General features: G+C 41.3%; 1 protein-coding gene and 1 long non-coding RNA gene across 2 annotated transcripts in view; both read right to left on the bottom strand.

Annotated features, from left to right (window-relative positions):
- Nucleotides 1-14,368, bottom strand: part of me1 (malic enzyme 1, NADP(+)-dependent, cytosolic) — a 72,607-nt gene that overhangs the window by 32,401 nt on the left and 25,838 nt on the right. The gene's annotated exons all lie outside the window — the stretch shown is intronic.
- On the bottom strand, nucleotides 2,964-4,327 carry LOC142955186 (uncharacterized). Its single transcript, XR_012955808.1, has 2 exons — nucleotides 4,262-4,327; nucleotides 2,964-3,331 (listed from the first exon to the last, which is right to left on the bottom strand). It is a non-coding gene; the product is annotated as an uncharacterized LOC142955186 (long non-coding RNA).

The raw sequence follows: 14,368 nt of genomic DNA, 5'->3' as shown, positions 1-14,368 counted from the left end.
TCAACCAAGTTTTTTTCAAAACAGGTTAGGGAAAGGTTGCAGTGTAGTTTTTTCCAACAAGGACTGTATCTAAACTGTTTTTTGTTATGGCCAGCGCTGTGGCAGACAGGAAAAACACCAAAACTGCTTTTTCATGATGTGAACATAGTGTATAGAATAAAAAAATGCAAAAACAAAATGCAATGAATAAATAAATCAGGACATAGACGTGATTTTGGGCCTGTAGTATTTCATCGCTTGCTTTATGGCGATTACGAACTGGTGGTCACAGTTCAACCATATCATAAGTTACCACGGCATTAGAGGGACACGACATACTCCAGAAGTTGATGCAATGTGTGAAGTCTCCCTGCACGGCCAAAATTGTATCAGAGTTGAAATGCCACACCTGGAAAAATTTACACTTTACAGTAGTAAATCAGATGGTTAGTTGTACTCAGCGACAACAAACTGTCAAACTCCATCATCTCCACTAATCCACACAGTCTTAAAAAAAAAGCTTCAGGCCAGCACTGAGCTCCATCAGACTTTCAAGTTGTGACAGCAGTTTGGATCCGATGTTGTTATATTTTTTCTAATTTGTGCATCATTCCAGTCGGCCATAATGTGAGCTTTACACCCGACTCGAAACGGAAAACCAGGGATTGTAGATTGCAACGTGCCAAGACGGTTGGACTGTGACTCGGGGAAATTTTGGTTTCGGAGTTTCCACTCAATCCAGGGGGAAACAAAGCTGGATTCAAACTACTGAGGCATTGTTCCAATGCGTGGTGCGAGTGGTTTGTATGTGTATGATTACAAAGAGATGGAACAGGGATCTTTTACCCATTTGACACTTAAATGTTAACTCTATGTCAGGGGTCTTCAATTAAAATTCCAAAAGGTCCAGATTGAGAAAATCTCCTCGGACAAAGGTCCGGAACATTACAATAATATCTAACTTGCGCTATTTAGTGCCATATATATATATATTGAAGTAGCCTAGTAGTAGTAACATCTCTGTGTAGTCAACAACTGTCAAATCAAATAAAGAAAGTACACATCAATTATATTTTAACAATTATTATTCTCAGTTTTCAAATTTAACTGGATGGATTATAAATAATACATCGAAATACATAAATACATGTTCTTCTCATTTCAAGTAAAATAAGGGCTGGATTAAAGAATAACTGACATAACAGAAAGCTTTTCAAAAATGTGCATCTTTAAAATAAAGTACTTCATTTTAGAAAAATCTATTTCACTGAATTGCCCTGCAGCTTTAAATTCAGTTCATTCAGGGTGAAGTGATGTCAATAAAAAAGCCACAATATTATATTTTTCTCATCTTCTAACAAGAGAAATCAGTGAGCATGGACTTTATCTGTGGTTATTAAACCACTTGTTTCAGCTCTATTCTCTCTGTTAACATCATTGTTGGTCAGTGAATTAACGTGTTAGATTCTGATCATATTGGGCTCTGAGGTTTATTTTCTGTGTCTTCATTTAGATGTGAGAGGATATGTTTGTTCAAAAGAGTTGTGCTTTGCCTCGTAGTGGCGCTTCATATTACCGCTTTTAATAATCGTCACGGTCTCTGAACATATGAGACACACTGGTTTTAAACTGTCCGTGTGAAGAATTAACCTATAAGAGTCTGTTCATTCTTGGTTAAAGACTCTGGTCTCTCTGGTCTCTTTGACCACTTTTCTCTTTTTGGAGAACGTCATGTGAAATAACTTCTCTGACTCACGTATTATTCTCCTGCTCTTCCTTCTCTTTCCTCGTCTCTCCCCCGTGTGTGTACATCTCACTCGAATCAGGAAACGTGTCAGAATACCCATATTTGATTGGCTGAGCTGTATCACGTGATGTGATTTACGCTGCATTGGTCGGTGCGTTTCCTGCACCGCTGAACAAGTGCCGTAAAGGATGAAAAAGCTGCGCCGGTTAAAATAGAAGCGCTCTGTCGATTTTAGGTCCTGGGTCCGGATACAACGGCGTCTGGGTCCGGATCCGGACCGCGGTCCGCCAATTGGCGACCCCTGCTCTATATCCTTTAGCCCTATTTTTTAACTCTTGAGTGTAAGGGAATACCACTGTTTTGTTTTTTACTATTGGATCCGTTGTGGAAGGAAAACAGGTCAGTTGCTCCACTGCTCTCCTCACACCGTGTGTCTGTGTGCAGCTGGGGCTGCTGGGAAGCACATCAATAATGGAAACGACAATGTCATTGTTGGCGATATCCAACTCGGGGCCACAAATCTGTCCACACATGTTCAAAATCCCACCTCTGACAGCATGTGTGACACTCCATTCACCCCGCATACATACATAGACGCATTACAAACACACTTGTGCTGCATTACATCGCACGTATTCCTTTCTGGCTGCAGGAGTGAGGCCAGCAGGAGCTGGCAACCCTCCTAGACGAGCTCATGACAAGCCACCTCCAACATGTGCTTTGGCATCCAAGCAGTCTGCACACATTTCAGCCTTGACAGTTGTAATAAAGACATGATATAGTTTTATCTTCAATTTTCACTCTCTTTGAGGATTTAAAGGGTCCCCGCAGCAGCAGTTGCGAAGAAAAGATAACATCGTTAAAACGTACAGAGCGTGTACGTACAAAGTGGTGGAAGTGGCCAACGTTTTCAAACATATGGTTAATCCATAAGGCATCGTATTTAACTCAGCAACCTCTACCTTCTTCTGGATCTTATGGTTCTGTGACAGGGAGATGAAGGCTACAGCCATACTAGTTCAGGTCATTACTGTCGAAGACGCTTTGGCAATGATTCACTTTAAGTCCTTATGTACTCAACCCTTTGGTCATTCTACACTCGTTTCTCTCACTTATTCTAAATTCACACTAAAGCCATGAGAGAGGATCTAAGCTTGCTGCTGTTAGGGTTAGATGTTTTCAGGGGAGACCCAGACCGCTGGACTTTCCAGTCGCACCAAAAATGAACTGGATCCGGTTAACAATCAAAAAGTATTTAATAAACAAGAGAAGCTAGAACAGTTGCAAACTGAATTACTCTATCGATATCAATATGTCCCCAGGGCAGAGTTCTCATAAGGCCCACTAAATAGCCCAGCCCAGCTGGTAAACTACCCAGAGTGGTAACGGCGCGACCTCTGGCAAAAACCCTCTGGAACTAAGCCTATATTTAAAAGTCTCTGTCCGAAAGTTTAAATGTCCAGTATCAGCCTCTGTGATTGGCCGAAATTCAATAGCCCCTCCTGGCTTGGGGCAGTTATCATCTCAGTGTTTGGTTGAAGTCGTCCGGACTCCTCCTCAGGTCCTGGTGGTCAGGTGTCCATCCCTCTGTCCTCTGCTGCACCTCTGTAAAGACTCACTCAAAATGATCTCTTTCTGACCCTCAAAACTATTCATACAGTGTTTTAATACCTTTAGTGACTATACTTCTATGGTTTAATACATTCAATGAGTAAAATACTGGAACATAATATCCTCTACAAGTAAGACTATTGTAAACATAATACATTCCATAAGTAAATATATTGTGACTTTTTAACCTATTTTGACATTCTTATTATTGTGACGCTTCTACTCACCACTAGGGGTGTTATTTAATCCTACTTATAATATTTCTAATACTGAAATCCTTAACACTGCCAACTTTTGTGACATGTGCTGGATGGATTTTCCACTGCATGCTGCTCAGACACCTTAGAGTTGAACTTCAGGCTGAGTGTGATTCACTCACAGCATCAGATAAGCTTCAGCAAGTCGATATTTCCAGTGTGGGCTGGTGAAATATTACTACTGCGCACCAAAATGTGACGGGTGGAGATGGTGTGGGGATAGCAGCCAAACAGAACTGTGCTCTATGATTTAGTCGGGGAAGGGGAATCTTGTATTAATGTATCATTTAGCAGTTCCAATGAAGTCAAACTGAAATCATTTAATAGGAAGAGAGAAAAAAAGATCCTATGGGGATTATTAGAAATGTTCTTTTTCGTGTCATCCTCCAGAGGGGCGTGTCAGTGTATGTGTTTGATTGACAGCTCGCAGCCTGAGTCTCTTCACTGACCGCTATGACCTGCAAGGCAAGGGCCACGTAACTGACCAATTGCAAACGTTTTCAAACGTAAAACCAATTATAATAGGGGAAATGAATGTGTGGCAAGGCAACCTCCTTCCAAAATATAATATTATAACTTAATGAATATTCATGAGAACATAACCTTAGTAAGAAACATTTTGGTTACTACATTTTATGATAATTTCAACAGGCTTTCACTTACTTACCGATATCTGTGTTACAGTCAGGCGGTAACCTCTAGGTCTGAAGAGTGAAGCCAATGCGGAAGTGCCTTAAACTTGCATTCTTTCTAAATGCTATCAGGGGGCGACTCCTCTGGTCTGCAGAAGTCTGATTGTGTGGAGGTCAATGATGCAATGACTCTACTTCTCACTCTATTTATTACCTCAGTAAACATTGTAAACATGAGTTTATGGTCTTAATCGCTAGTTTCAATTCGTAGGGTATGTTTTAGGGCGTGACTACCTGGTGATTGACATGTGGCTAACACGGCGCTGTCCGTTCAGTGAGTTCGTATCCATTTACATTATTACATTACAGTCATTTAGCAGACGCTTTTATCCAAAGCAACTTACAATAAGTGTATTCAACATAGGTATTCAAGAGAACCACCAGAAGTGCATCTCCTTTTTTTAAACAAGCATCTAAGTCAGAGCATAAACCAGAGCAAAAGCACAGTGCTGGACCAGCTCCCGGACTCAGAGAGTCCGAGTCCGGCCCGCCTGAGCACCCGTGTCAGAAGCAAGTTCGGCAGTCCGGCCGTCCGCCGGAGCACCCGTGTCCGCAGCCCTTCTGCCCATCCGGCCGTCCGCCGGAGCACCCGTGTCCGCAGCCCTTCTGCCCGTCCGGCCGTCCGCCAGAGCACCTGTGCCCGAAGCCTTCTGCGGCCCGTGGCCGGTCAGATCCAGTTTGCAATAGGTGGCAGTAGCGAGTTTTGGTTTGACTGGCGCTGTAATTCTTGTCTAAGATAAGTGAGCTAGACCAGAAAGGACAGTCGAGATCGCAGAAGCAGATATTCATCTGAAACTGTGTTGTTGTTGTATTCACAGGTGAGAGAAGTACACAGGCTCCATATACATTTATATTAAGTTTGCTCGCTTTTGCAGTGCCATGTTTTGATGTTTATAAAGTGTTTAATACTGAAACGTAGGGCGGCTAACTAAGGCTAGCATCATTAGCTATATGAGGCTATTCGCGCGCGCTAGCGGTTTAGCGCCATTGTAACGTCAGTAACCTGGCCTGATAATTGTATTGTTCCCATGTAAGGTTATATACAGATAAATGGTGTGTCCTGTGACAGATATAAGCAGTAGTTTGTTAGGCTGTATATTTCAAGTTGTGTGTTCACAATTCATGTAATTCTTGTCTAAGATAAGCGAGCTAGACCAGAAAGGACAGTCGAGATCGCAGAAGCAGATATTCATCTGAGACTGTCTTGTTGTATTCACAGCACAATACATTAATCTGGAAAACTGAATGGACATCATCATCATTCAGTGTGTAACATTTGCACCAAACCAACGCAAGATAAACTGTTTGTAAAAACTCTTTCAGAACGTTGACGTAAATTGACATTACCTATATCGTGGATCCGGCGATCCGAAGAAAAATTATGGTGGGACCTGATTTTAAAAGGGAGCACAGTTTGAAGACCACGAGATGACCAGCTTTGTAAAGTCAGGTAGGTCCAAAGTCACCTACCTTCACTCACCTCATCTGAGGATTAGTAGTCATGCACATACAACCACCTGAACCTGTGTAAAGTTAGTATGTGTTTGTTTGTATGGAGGCGTGAGTTCAAATTTCACTTCTGACTGCCAGTGATTTTCTGTATACTGCCTCTGAACAGCAGATCAACTATACTAATTGATTCACAATTTTATGTATATATATATACACAGTATATGATACCTAAGTTTTTTAATGTACATATTTAAACACATAAATGTATAAATAAACACAGTAATAAATATATACATGAAATATACAAATAAATATATACAGATACAAGGATCTGACTTTTTCCGTCCCTATACCGATAATGAAACCTGGGTTTTGTGTATCGGACGGTACCGAGTACCGATCTGATACCAGTGTTATTAATTAACTGTATGCCTCACTGTGTGGAGGTTCCTATGATCATTATTTTATTTCTAAGGCAAAATCAGGCTTGACTTAAACATTGCTTTCCTAGCTTTGAAAAACAAAATGAGACAAATAAATACATAGATAAAAATGTACTGAATTGTTATTAATTTAAATATTGGTATCCAATACCGGATCTGCATGTCGTCACCGATAGCTGATTCAGCTATTTGAGTCAGTTTTGGACTGATATCAGAAATATGTTTTGGTATCGATGCATCTGGATAAATAAATAATATTAACGATAATTAATAGGGGGGGGGGGGGGGGGGGGTAAATAACCCCATGACATTCTTTTGTATCTGAATTGGTTCTTGTGGAGTTGGCGGATCACAGTTGTATGCTACCATCGACCATCAAATCATAGGCAGCATTTGGATAAGAATAGGTATCCTTGTGATCTTCCATGTGAGCCATTGTAACAAAACAATGGTTTAAGGCTTCACTGGGGGTGATTCTTGTTGCAGCATTTGGATCGAGCAACCGTTTTAGGAGATTTAAAAATGCCATTATGTCTTCATGTTCAACACAAGTATTTGCATTTGAGTTGTACTCTACTACTTCATCCAAATTTCCGACAGTGTCGAAAATCCAATTTGAAATTGTCTGGATACCGGTTGCCTCCTTGAACTCTTTTGATGTCTTTAGTCTCCATCTTGAATTGGGAGAGCAGTAATCCCTGTTGAAATAGAGGTTGGTGTACTTTCCAGCATTCAGCAGGTGGTCTTCTGGCTGGCCGAGTAGATGGCAAACAGTTTTCATTGCGTTGTATGTTGAGTCGTCATTGAAGAGGTTCCCGCCAAAAAACAGTTCTGCCAGGAGACAGCCCAGTGCCCACATGTCGATGGCTTCAGATATGGGGAGGCCCAAGGTCACCTCTGGAGCTCTGTATGCACAAGGTTGCATAATCATTCCTTCCGTTACTTCTGAGGCTGGAATGGCCAAACCAAAGTCAATTCATTTCACCCTGAAGGGATCATCCTGGTGGTTGACGAGCATAACATTGTCAGTTTTCAGGTCTGTGTGAAGGAGGTCGATACCCTTCAGGGCTTTAAATGCTACAAGTAGCTGACGTGCAATGGGGCGGATTTCATTAAGGGTCAGTGGTGCCTGTCTCTCATACATCAAATCCCAAAGGCTCCTGTCCAGCATCTGGAAGGCGATGCAAGACATGCCTTTGAATATGAAACTGTCTTCGAATCTCACCAAGTTGTTTTCCTCTGGGTCAAGGGTCCTGAGTTGTTGCAGCATTTTCACTTCTGCGACGTGATCTATCAACTCTTTGTTGATCTTGATGGCCACAACCTCGGATGTATTTAAATTGATACACTTGGCAACTTTGCCAAAACTTCCTTCTCCAATGAAGTCTAAAACACGGTATTGTACAGACTTGTTGCAGAGTATGTCATGCTTTTTTAGCTGAAACTCCTTGTTCATTTCGTTTTGAGACATTTTTCCTATCAAGTGTTTCCAAATAGTATCCAAGTTGAGTATATTTGTATATATATATGTGTATATATATGTGTATATATGTGTATATATATATGTGTGTATATATACAGTATGTGTATATATATATGTGTGTATATATATATATATATATATATATATATATATGTGTATATTTTGTGTATATTTTCAACACAGCTCCATGTCCTTGGTGATGGTGGCCACAGCACTTAAAAGAATAAACTTGATAATTCTCAAAATTCTGACCCTTTGCTTTTTTATTAACAGCATTTACTTGTACTTTTACTTTCATATCAGAAAATTACTTTTGATACTTAAGTACAGAAAATATCAGATACTTTAAGACTTTTACTCAAGTAGTATTCTAATAGGTGACTTTTACTTTTACTGGAGTAATTTTCCAGTAAGGTATCTTTACTTTTACTCAAGTATGGCTTTTGGGTACTTTATACACCACTGGCGACTGCCAACATACAGAAATCGAGCCTTGAAATCCCTGTGACCCTTGCCTTAGCATCCTGCAAGAGTCTCCCAAGTCCTGTAGCTTACAGCACCATGGGCAGACTATGTTTTATTATCTGTGGTATAGAACAGATAGGACCACATCAGCATCTAAAGAAACCAGAGTAACAATCGCAGGTACGTTTACATTCTGTTGAATGTGCTCCACTTAATCAGTTAATTATCTAATCTACAAGCTGCATTTAGCAGTAAACTTCTTCCCGATGAATGTTTGTTTGGTTGCTGTTTCAACAAGCTGAGATGCAGGACAAGACGGTGTTAGTGACGGTGCCCGGTACTACATGTCACAGACAATTCAGCCAGGTAGTCTTAGTCGTGTAGACAGTTATTCAAAACATTTATTTAGGTTGATTACTTTCCATCTTTACACAGTCAACTGCTGTGGATTTTAGCCGCTTATACCAAGGGATACTGCAGGAAAACTTTAGTTACAGTCTACATGCCCTGAAGTCTCTTTGCTTTCACTGGCTCTAAAACGTCTTCTGACATGAGCTCTATAATGTTGCACAGGGTACTTAAAGTCCAGGTGGAATTAATCCACAACGTTTGCCACGTTTCTCATGAGGTCAGTGTAACTCCAGACCATTTCTCTCCCTCCTACTTCTCCAATGCTTATGTAGTTCAACACAGACTATTCTGAGCTTCTCTCATGGTCTACCAAAGAGCAAAATTGCGGTAAAAAAAATACACCAGCAAAAGCCATACAATCAGTCATTATGAGGAAACAAATTCTCTCTGGACTCGAGTTATGTGGAATAAGTAGTTGTTTCTCATCCATGATTTGAAGTAAATCATTACGGTTCAATATCATCTTCGGAGTAATGATCCAGAAGGCGAGGCTATTTTCTACTCGCCCTGGATGCTCATCAATCCAAAGAAAATAGTTTCTCTCACACACTTGCAGTGTAACGTCGTGTGTGGGCCTGAATGGGGTGAAATCCCAGCTCCGAAGCCCCTAATCTGTGAAGGCTGGAACACTTCATCATCCGCCATGTGCCACTTCAGAGGTGGCCCAGGCAGCTTCGGCTGATGCCTTTCATTAGGCCTTCATAACCTCCTGCAGCTCACCCTCGTTTTAATCAAAGTCCAGCCTTAAAAGACTCATGGCTGTACTCAGGTCACATTACAGTACATCTTTTATGTAGTGGATAATGAATGAAACAGCACTTTAATTCTTTCATACATTATTACCCTCACACAGATACATTACAGCCTGTTCTGGGAATGCCGTCAATTTTCCCTCATTGTGTCCACTGGGCTAAAAGTTTTGTAGAAATTGGAGGTGAGAAATTGGCTGGAAGTTGCAACGTCGTGCTTTATGTCAGACCTACAATTACTAGTTTAAAGACAGGGCTGGCTATATTGTACTTATACTTATATTTATTGTTAGCTAATCCCAGACATTTTTAGTTACGGACCCTTTGCAAAATGAAATTAGCAGTTAATTTCAAATAGATGTATATATTTTATCTCCAGCTTTACAAGCAGTAATACCCATGGCTTGTATACAGTAAGAGTGGCAGAAGATAAAGAGAACATCTAGTCTTCATCTCTAACTATCAATTATATTTTCCAGCTCCTGACAGGCAGCTGTAGTAGTAGAGTGGCTGACCCTTGACCCTTAACCAGGACTCCACTAATGGGCTACTGATGATCATCCATCTCCATCAGTAAGATGGATTGATTTGTGTCACTTACCTCGAGAGCTCCTTGAACAAGCGGAGTGTTACTTTAAAAGGGCCTATTAAAAGTGTATTTAGACACTCGGTAGCAGTGCACCCCAGAGGGCACGGGGACACTGGACATGATTGAAGTACACCCAACTACTCTCATGCAATACTTGGGATAATGTTTCCGCTACAAAACATTATCATTTATCACAACTGACACTTTCAGCTGTCAAACAAAGTACAACTCACATTTATGGCAAAAAACAGAAACAAACTTTGTGTGATGAAGACAGACCAACTTTCTCTGCTAAACACTGCATCCGCTCATGAGCTTACAAACCAATATGTCCGCTAATCTCCTGATGATGTGAATGTGTTCTTTTTTACAGCTCCGCTTCCTGCCTCTGCCCCATCGAAAGATCAATGAATGAGCCGTGTTTTAACACTTAATGGGGATTGACCTTTGGCCTCCGGTACAGAGCCTGGTGTCGGAGTGTTTAGTCTTCAAGAAGCAGATTAGCCGGTAAAGTCAGGCAAGACAAGGAGACGCTGCTGCTTCCACACAGAAACTCTTTATACCTGAGAGCCAGTAAGTAGACACCTAATCTGCTGCTATGGTGGTCTGACTGGAAGACACGCACACACACACACAGTAGCATCAGTAATCCATTACAGTCATTACTAGAGGATACTGGTAAGTAAAATTCCCTATGCATTGGGCTTAGATAGAAACTGAATAATATTTTGAATTCAGTCATACCTAGCAGAGATTAGAAACAAGATATTTTACGTCAAGACCGGTCTGAAGAATGAAGCCAATGTGGAAGTGCCTTAAACTCGCATTCTTTCTAATGGCCATAAGGGAGTGACTCGTCCGGTTGCAAAAAGAAGTCTAATTGTATAGAAGGCAATGAGTAAATGACTCTACTTCTCTCTTGATTTATTACTTCAGTTAACATCTAAACACAAGTTTATGGTCTCAATTGCTAGTTTCAAGTCTTCTTCAGTGCAGCATGATGTTCATTTAGTAAACTATGGTGCCACTGAGACTAAAATAGACCAGAAAGCAGGGTATACGTTAGGGCTAGGCTACCTAGTTGGTGACAGGACGCTACTACGGCGTTGTCCGGTCTGGGAGTCGTCCGCGTTTTCAGAGCGTGTTTTCAGTTCATGAAAGTTAACATTTGATCGCCTGAAAATGTCTTATTCAGGTTTCGGTTGTTCGTATCTCCACCCTCTTGTGTCACTTCTGGTTGCCAAAAGCTAAGATGACAACGGCTAAAAACCAAGATGGTGACAGCCAAAAACGAAGGCGGCAAAGGTCAAAACGCTGAACTTGAGACCTGAAAACAGCATTCTACAAACCACACAGTCTATGGTCAAGATCATATCAAACAAAACAGACTCTACAGCCATGCCAGCTGCTCTGTGAGGATGTACTTGGACACAGTCTTTAGATAAATGCAAATGTCCGCATGCTAACATGCTCACAATGACAATGCATATAAACTGATGTTTAGCAGGTATTATGTTCACTTTATTAGGCAGCTTAGTTTAGCATGTTAACATTTGCTAATTAGCACTAAAAACAAAAGGCATTTGGTTTATTATACAAGAGTTAATCAAATTGAAATTTTGATCTGATGATGGCCCTTGACCAAAAGTTAGGGGATCCCCAAAGTTAATAAAATTAATTCTGAGGGGGGCATTGATATACTGGCAATCCCTTCAATATAGTAATAATGATGCATCCATGAATGTCTGTACACAATGTTTAGCTGAGATATTTTACAGGACTCACAGGATTCAAATGTTGACTTGCTGGCGGTAAATGGACTTGTACTTGTATAGCGCTTCTTCCAACTAGAAATGTGTTTCTGCTTTAACACTACATGTCATCATTCACCCATTCCCACCCATTCATACACTGATGGCAGGGGCTATCATGTCCATCAGGACTCTAACTAATCATTCATACCCATTCATACTCCGCATAACAGTATTGTGTATTACGTGCGACTAGCGGAGCCGGGAATCGAACCACCGATCCTCTGATTGAAGGACGATCGATTCTGTGGGTGCCGATCCACTCATCCACAGTTACCCTCTGGCGCTGAATGAAAAGTCAGGGTATCACTTCATTTGTTAGGACTAATCCTCTGGCCACCATGGGCATCTGTAGAAGATTTCAGTGGATTACATCTAATAGCTATGGGGGCATTTCGATAAAAAAAAAACAATTATGCAACCTCATGGTGGCAGTAAGAAGAGTCAGGGGATCACCAAAGTTGGTGAACTTTATCCTCTGGGGACCATGGATCTGGATCTGTAAATCTTATGGCAATCCTTCAAATAGTTGTTGAGATATTACAGATGCAATAAATGCCGACTTATACGTATCAAGGTCTCAGCTTGTTCCCTTTTCTCATTGGTGAGCAGAGAGAAAAGGCTACATCTGTCAAACATGGTCGGCTGTGTCCCCGGTGTATTCTGCTAAGTGACTCCCCTGATGCACGTTTCCTAGAGGCCAAACTTCCAACCCCGGGGCCTCTGGCAGCAGGCCGTGGCTCGCTATGCTGCGACCTTTGAGGGAGTGAATAAAATGACTCCTCCAGTCAGCTCAGTGTGAGAGGACGGGAGCATGCTCGGAATATTTTCCACATAGTTCTGCAGGGATGGGAAACAGGGAGCTGGTGGAAAACAAAGCTATGTGCATGGGAGAACTTGGGTTATTTGAAATGCACCCACGGTAGGCATTTGTAATAAAACTGCTTGGACAAAATGAGGACAACTGGGGTTTCACAGTTATCAAAAGCATTTGTGGAGCAAAGTAAACAAAGCCATTGTTGAATAAAGTGTTTAGAAAAACTACTGAAGAGTGGATGCACGCTAGGGGAAAATACTGGGACTGACATATTTCCGATACCATCTTAAGAAGTTACCAGTGTTATTTTAGTATGGGTTTTATCATGCTAAATTATGCCCAATTGTCAAAATATAGCTAGTTTGTTAAATGTTCAGACAATATTCATCGCTTCTAGTTAAATGCCTGCTGGCCACAAACAATAGCTAACCACTGGAGGTTGCTGTGGAGATTGTCGGCTTATATGTATCCTTTTAGGTACTTAAAGGTGTCAAGGATAATAGCAAACGGCAGTAAGTGAGCGTGAGAGCATTTAACCGACCGTTGACTAGGGTGGTCTTTCTCCTATCAGTATTATTAGAGTCAAAAAAAACACTTGTAACCACCTGAATATAAGGTTAAACGCAGGGAGGCAGGGCCAAGTTAAACAGATCGATTAGCAAGTGTCGCTGCCAGATAGTGGGAGACTTGGACCTGATGAACCTATTTGAAGGAAAACAGATACTAGCAGGAAGGTGTGTGTGAGACAGAGAGTGAAAGTGTGTTTGCAGTCGAAGAGGAAAATAAACCAATGAATTCCTGTCTGCTAGGAGCAGAGCCAGATCCATTCAAGGTGAACCCTAAACTGATTTCTACAGCTTACAGCGGTTTGCCGAGAGTTGAGCTGTTTAACCAAACTCCAGCTGAGAGGGTTACCGCAACAAATTCATAGACCAATTCCAACATAACGTACAGCGTCCTTGAGCTTCAGGTTTCAATGCAATACATCAAATAATTTGACAATTTGCTGTATCTTTAGTAGATATGCTTGTAAACCTACAAGCTTTTAATTGGCCAATCAGATAGAGACTCTGGCAAAAATAATGCCCCATAAAGTTTATAGAATTAATTTTATAACCAAATCTGCCGTCTGATTTATCAGTTATTCATCAGGTGGTTGGCTGTGGTGAACAAGTCGAACTAAATGCATGTAGTCTTTGACAGTGAAAGGTTTGGGTAAAGAGTTGGTTCAGATTCACGCCCCATCAAAAAGATTTTAGCTCGTGTAAATGTGGACGTTTTTCAGACTCAAAACACGGCTTGCAGTTTCGACAGCTCTGGGGAAAAAAACATTACGGTTTTAGTCCGACCTCCACAGTCTGGATGTTAATGTTCTGTGTAGTAACTAAACCCAACTAACATTACTTTTTGCAGATCTCCGTCAGGTGTGTCTGCAACTACCACTGCTGTATTGTGCGATTGAATGAATACAACCCAGAAATGGCCAACCCCCATACCGGCCGTGGCCGGTTAAGAGTGCTGAATTAGGAGTAGGCAGGCCATCAACGGCAGTATAAAACAGCCAATAAAAGGTGTTTAGAGAAAGTGTGAGTCACCGCAACCACGAGAGGTCCTCGAGCGTGCAGTCATAGCGGAACACCCAAAATATTGGGCAGTTTGCTGCAGCAGAACGTGAGATTAGCCGTGCCACGACAGTCCAGAACTTCTTCATTTCTTCATGTCCAAATATTTAGATATGTGGGCTGTGATTGGTGCAAAAGCCAGAAGCAGTGAAACATTGAAACCACACAGCCAGCAGAATATGCTGACAATGACAATGCTGGCTGATACCAAGTGCCACAACAAAAAACAATTAAACGGAC

The sequence above is a fragment of the Anarhichas minor genome, unplaced genomic scaffold (genome assembly GCF_050575085.1).
Source record: "Anarhichas minor isolate MPS153535 unplaced genomic scaffold, ASM5057508v1 ptg000022l, whole genome shotgun sequence".
In the NCBI taxonomy this organism is placed as follows: Eukaryota; Metazoa; Chordata; class Actinopteri; order Perciformes; family Anarhichadidae; genus Anarhichas; species Anarhichas minor.
The sequence above is the reverse complement of the archived record's forward strand: the minus strand, read 5'-3'. Positions and strand labels throughout refer to the sequence as shown.